The sequence below is a fragment of the Hirundo rustica genome, chromosome 2 (assembly GCF_015227805.2).
Source record: "Hirundo rustica isolate bHirRus1 chromosome 2, bHirRus1.pri.v3, whole genome shotgun sequence".
Taxonomy (NCBI): Eukaryota; Metazoa; Chordata; class Aves; order Passeriformes; family Hirundinidae; genus Hirundo; species Hirundo rustica.
In genome coordinates this window covers 31,608,856-31,615,792 of record NC_053451.1, presented here as the reverse complement: position 1 = coordinate 31,615,792, position 6,937 = coordinate 31,608,856, and positions in this window count along the sequence as shown.

The following is a 6,937-nucleotide window of genomic DNA, read 5'->3' as shown; positions in this document are numbered from 1 at the left end:
ACCACAGTCCCCTGGTGTATGTGGTGCTGGGTGCTCTCACTGTCCCTCTCAGATGTGATGGCTGCCCACCACTGTCCCCACTATACCTGTGCCTTTAGCTACTTCAGCATCAACAAACTTCACCCAAATTTTCGATGCAAGGAGTCTAATTTCATCTGAATTTTGAGAGGAACTTGCATCTCCTAAAAGGGCTTGGCTCTTCCTCAGGCTGATCACAGAGAGGAACAGGAGGATGGGCTTCCTCAGTGTTGCTGCCTGGAGTGCAACTGAGTCACACCTGACACTGTGTAGTAGGACAAGGCTGAAACAAACTCCCTCCACAGTCAACAGGCAGACAAGTCCCAAAGCACCCTCTTCCTCATCAGGAAACTTCATAATGACTGACATGGACATTAAGACCTTCAAGACACACAGGGAGACCCAACTGAGTTGACTCTGTGGTGAAGAGTCCATGCTCTCCCCACCAGTGAAGGGCTTTACAGGGCTTCACCTGAGCTCTGGGTGACACAGTCCCACCCACACCTCTCCAACCACCCTGGTGTCAGAGAGAGGGGACAAACAAGCCCAGGGTCCTGCTGCCTGTCAGGGTACACCAAACTGCTCCCGGGGTGTGGGCCAGACAAGGCCAGGATGGAGGATGCTAGCCAGGCCATATCTTACAAACACAGAACTACATTAAAGCAACATTTAAGTGGCTTTGTAATATGCAATAATAAATATTAGAGTCTTAAAACTACACTAAAAAATTGTTCACATATCAAAGGCTAGGAATTAAGATGGCCAATTCAAGATAAGCAAGCTCCAGATACTTTCAAAGCAATATTAGTTTAAGCATCTAATATTAACTTCTTTCTCGCCGCAAGACGTCCCTGGAAAATGAATCAGGGTTTGCAGCGGAGAAGTAAAGTGATTTGGAGTGTTGTCTGTAAGATCACTGCCTCATTTGTTGTAGAAATTGGAAGTGTGTCATAAATAACCCAGGGAACTGCGGGAGAGGGAAGGACAGTTCATTGTCGGGGAGATGAATGCTGCCTTGGAGATCTGGTCCCTGGTTCTCCTCTGTTTAATACTGAAATAAAGAGACTAAATATTCATATAATCAGGCTTCTCTAATGAGTATTCCTGAAGTAGAACAACCTTTCTGCACTTCTTCCTCACCAGCACTAACAACACGCTGAAAGGCGGGGGGATTGGCTCATTCCTGCTTGTGGACAGAACCGAGTTCCTGGAGCACATGAGGATGAAGTAGAAGGTCAAAGAGTTAATTATTAAACTGAAGAGTCACATTGAGGTTCCCATCTGTTTTGTAGCTCACATAAAACAGAGAGTATACAATATGAGCTTTGCAGGGAAAAAGAAAAAAATCCCATGAAATGGCAAAACTGTTCTGCTCCCCCAGTGAATGACTGGCAGGAACAACACAGGCAAAATCACAGAATGAGGAGAAAAAGAACCTTGGAAGGTCTCTAGCCCAAACCCTGCCCAAAGCTGAAATCAACTCCAGCTGCTCAAGGCTTTATCCATTAAAGTCTAGAAAATATTCCAGGATGGAAATCATACAACAACCCTGAGCAACCTGCTCCTGTTCTAATTAGCTCATAGTGGGAAGGTTTTCCCTATTTGCAGTTGGAAGCTCTTGTTTAAATTTATGTCAGTTTTTTTCTCATTCACCTGCCTTGTACTCCTGTAAAAAGCTTGGATTAATCTCCCCAATAACCTCCTTGTAGGCACTGGGGAGCCACTATCAGTCAGTCCCCAGCCTTCAACAGTTCAGGGGGTTAGTCCATCCCAAATGCCCATCCCAAAATACTTTGTATTTGTCCTTGTTGAATTTCATGAGGTTCATGTCAGCCACTGCACGTCCTGGCCCTCCTGTATGGCAGCCTTGCCCCAAGCATATTGACTGTTCGTCAACTCTGGCCTCCCTCACAAATTTGACAAAATTAATTTCATCTCCTCCTCCACATCATTAATAAAAAAATATTAAAAAAGAAAGGTCCTAGGATACTTCCAGCCTGCTTTCTACCCAATTAGCAGTCCACACATGTCTTTGATACAAGGATGGTGTAGGGCATCATCTCAAAAGCCTTACTGACATCAAAGATGCTTGCTGACCACAAGATGGGTCCCTGCAAGGACAAACATCCAAGCATGCTCTAGATACCAGAAAGTGAAAAGGAATCTAAGCAAAGAGCAGCATTGGCCAGCTTAGCAAAACTCTTCAAACTGAGTAAACTGGGGAGGGAAGAAAGAAAAAAAAAAAAAAAAAAAAAAAAAAAAAAAAAAAAAAAAAAAAAAAAAACAAAAAAAAAAAAAAAAAAAAAAAAAAAAAAAAAAAAAAACACCACACCAAGCCTCAGGATAAAAAAAATCCCCTTTGACTTTGCTTGGGTCTAGTCTTCATACTCTGTACTGTTTTGAGCTGTACTTATGGTTCTCTTCTATCTATTCTTTTTAATTAGGATTCATTTCAATTGAAATCTATCCAATTACTTCTAAATCAATTCATTCCTTTATCCCTGCCAGCATCAGTTTTTCAGTAAAGTCTCCTTAGTACTTTTTGCAGCATGTAGTACCAGCTCCCACACCCTAGATCTCAACAAAGCTCTGAAAACTTAGATGCAAAATTCAGCACATTTCCTACAATGGCATCATAGAGACTTTGATAAATACCACTAAAGAAAGAAAAATAATTTCCAGCATCCAAAAGTAGAGTGATACATGAAATGGTTTGCTTCTGACTTACAAAGAAGAAAAATATCTATTTCCCTGAACTCCTTGGAGGTCTGGAAGTACAGAAATGAGATTCACCTTTCATTGTCCTTAACTCCCGCCGAAATGGTTTCTTTTATGTCAGCCAGGACATTACTGCTATTCCTGCTGCATCCTCCAGGCAGCCAGGCAATTAGGGCTCAATCCTGCAGCATGCTGAGCTGCTGCAGGATAAAAGGGAGCTCACATAGTGCCTTGCTAGAGCACAAAAAATACTCTGTTCTCTAAAATTTCTACAAAATTTGCCATGACTTGGTATACAACTTCTAACAAGGACAAGCCCTGTTGTCACCTCTCTGGGTCTGTTTTCCAGAAATATCAAAGTAATTGTGTTCTAATGATTTTTTTTTCCAGGAAACAAATGTCCAATGAATTCATAGGCAAAGAGGATTTTTTTTTTTTTTTTTTTGTTCAAAGTACATCTCTGTTCATCCAGCTAAGAAAGGGAAACCACAGCCCACACATCTAATAGATACCCAAGTTGTTGCAGCAATATGAAAACTGAGGCACATCTAGACCATAAAATCATAGAATGGTTGGAAGGGACCTTAAAAACTATCTAGATCAAAGTATTTGCCCAAGGAGATGGAATAGGTTCTGACAGAGCCAGCGGCCAAACCTCTCCAGACCTACAAATACATTAATGGCGATGCTCCTCTAATCTTTGCTTTCAGCTGCTCTCTGAGTTGAACCCCATAAAGTGTCGTGGCAGAGAAAAGGACCAGATTAATTTTTATGAGATCAAAGCAGAAAATTGGAGTTAATAACTGCAGAAAAATCCCATTAAATAGCTCTTTAGAAAGAGAAGTGAGACTCTACACATTTGCAGTCATAACAGGGAAAAATTGCCAGCACGGAAGCCTGGCTGAATTTTTTTGCATAAAATTATAATCTGCCTTTCTAAATTCACCTTCTCTTTTCAAGGAGATCACATATTCCTTGCTTCCTGTCCCAGACTTTTTTCCAGTGGCAGATTGCGCTCGTGTTGTGCGTCTCCTACTCACTAGAGTTAATTACTTTTGGCTGCCAAGGCTCTTCGTGCTTTTCTATCCTCGGAATCAGAACTGTCCTTTAGTACAGCACCAATGGAGATTGTCCTTCACCATAGGCAGCAGATTTGGAGCAGGACATTGCCCTGCACCACAGGCAGTAGCAGATTTGGAGCGGGAGGTTGTCCCTACACTTTGCAGGACAGTAGATTTCAGTTTTCTCCAGAAAGCTCAGTAGCTTTCTGTTCTCTCCAGAGAGTGAAGGTTTATTTAAGGCATTGTCACCCAACTGGACTGCTGCCATTTTGCATGGCTTTGCTGTACATCAGGAGCTCCACCCTGGGAACAGTGAGCTCCCCTCTTGAGGCCACACTCTTTTAGAGGTCTCAGAAAAGTAACCAACCAGAAGATACCTATTTGCAATCAGCCTAAGTTTATCATATAGTAGTCCCTACCTTCCCTAAAATTTGTTGATACTTTAGATCCACAGACCACTGCCGACCCTTTTCCTTTTTTCTGCAGTACCACATATTTCGTTGTTCTTTTTTCCTCTAAAATATCATAAATGCGTTTGACCACATCATACAATTCTGTCAGCGCTCTCCAACTGACAAGAGTGCTGGCTGGGCAGGCTGCCCTACCTCAACCCATGTATCTTACCTTCCTCATCCTGCTCTCTTATTTCTCCAGCACTTCTTTGATCGCTTAGGTGCACACAGATCCCTGAGTTTCTTCTCTTGCTCTGTTTTTTGCTGTTAGGCACTCAGTCATCAAATTTTTTAAAAAAAAGGCTTTGGCTGGATGTCAAAGCAATAGGTGCACTATCAAATAAAGCCTAAGGCTCTAGCATTTCGTCCTCTTTCTCCAGACTCCTGCCAGCTCCATTCCTCCCCTTTAGTCAACAGCCACATACACACATCTCTAGTACCTACTGGTATCCTTTTTTAATAAAGCATCTCAAGCCCATCACTAGTGTATTATCAACTATCCTGGTACAGACGTAGAAAGCAAGATACAAGGAAAAAAGTTCCTCTCTCCCTTGAAAACCAGCAGGAGAGAAAGGCACATGAGATGAGGCTTGCTCTAACCACCAGACCAGAGGTGACAAACCACAGGCTCTGTGGCTGAGCCCAGCACCAACTCCAGACAAAAACAACCCACCCCAGCTGCTTTTGATTTCTCTGAATTTATTTGGCAATGGATGCCCAAAAGCTCTGTCCTGCCTGCAATAGGTAAGTTTTCCCCAGTTTTCCTCCTTACATCCTCCAGCTGAAGATATCTTCCTTTTCTTTCCCCAAAAGACTTCTGCTTTCCTGCTTAGCTAGAGCTCTCAGCCCAGCTGAGTAGGCTGTGACACCCTACTTCCATAAGGCTTTATACTGGGAGTGCCCAGATCCCGCACTGACCTTCGGGCCCATGTCCTTTCTATCACTGCCCCTGGAGACTGTAAAAACATCTACTCCGGAAAGTTGGTTGTTTGCCTGAAGGTATTTATAGCATTAAAATCACTCTTCTTTCTTCAGGTTTCTGTCTGCTTTTGTCTCTGCATAGAAATCAAAACCCTGGATCCAACCCAAGGAAAAACCACGTCCTGTTCACCAAAGCATACCAGACTGAGGGCGGACACTGCCAACACTGCCTGGGATTCATCAGACACTGCTTCACTGTTTGGAGACAGCGATCTCCAATTTTTGGTGGTGCCTTCAGGAAAGGAAAAATGGGGTATGATACCCCTTTGAGACCCCAGTTTCCCTCCAGCCCCCAACATATTTGGCTTTGCATCAGTTAATTCAGAAAGCAGGAATGCAAAGTGAGACCATGGCAAACTTTATGGACTCCATCACAAAGATGCCCAAAGCATTTTGAGACCCCTCCTCAGGTGAAAGCTCAGTTGCATCCTTTCAGTCTAGGTAGGGCATGCTGTTGAAATCTCCTTACCATCAGATACAGTAGGGCATAGTTGAGTTCCCAAAGTGCTGTGAAAACCTCAAAGCAGTGTAACTATTCCAACATCTGTTTTTATTTTTTATAACACCTGCAAAGTCCAAGCTGGGGCACATCTAACATGAAATTGGATTGGATCTCAGCTAATCTGAAACTGATCTTCACTTTTTAGAGTCTTTGGCTCCCTGTGGGATGGAAACATCCCTAGGTGTCTCTCCTCAGGTCAGCTTTCCTGGAGAAAACCTGAATCTGTCTTGGCCAGCTTGTTATAACAAGATGTTGCCTTGTAAACAGGTTTGCAAAGCCCTGCAGGCACTGGGGGAATGCACACACCCCACTTTCCAAAGTTGTTCCTGTATTTCTCCCTCCAAGCATTCACCTATGGCCTGATTCCCAAAAAGCCAAATGCTCAAGCACCCCTCCTCCAGCCTTCCCTTCTGCACCCTGACCACAGAGCATCCCTCTGTCCAAGCATCCCTCTGGGAATCTCAAAACCTGGGTCTTTCTCCCAAACTCCTCCCTACAAGCATCCCTCTTTTGAGCATCCTTCCTGCATCTCAGCCTTCTGAGTAGTTCCCACTCCAACCATCTCTCCTGCATACCTCCCTCCAAGCCCTCTGCTACATTCCAATCCCAGAGCATCCCTCTGAGTACCCCTCCCGAGTACCCCTCCCAAGTACCCCTACCCCCATCCCGAGTATCCCTCCCTTGGAGCATCCCAGTTCCAGGACAGAACTCCAACTTTACCCTGACACTCAAGCAGTCCTTACTTCCAGCACCTTCCTGCAACCCAGCCCCTGAAAAACTTTCTGTATCCCGACTGCCAAGCATTCCTGCCTTTGAGCATTCCTCCTGAAACACTTTCCTCCACTACTCCTCCTGCACCACTTCCCTTGAGCAGCCTACCTGCATCTCTCACCCCGAGCGTCCATTCCATGCATCCCTCCAGCATCCCAAGCCCCCAAGCATCCCTTTCCCAGACTATCCCTCCTGTATCTCTTCCCCCGAACACCCTTCTTATACACTTCTCACTGAGTATTTCTCCTGAATGCCTCACACCGAGCATCCATCACCCCAAGCACTCCTCCCGTACCTCCTACCCCGAGCACTTCTGCATACCTCACCCTAAGTATCCCTCCGGGACTCCTTTTCCCGGCTATTCCTTCTGCACCCCTTCCCCTCAGCACCCCTCCTATACCCTTCACGCCGAGTATTCCTCCTGAATCCTTCAC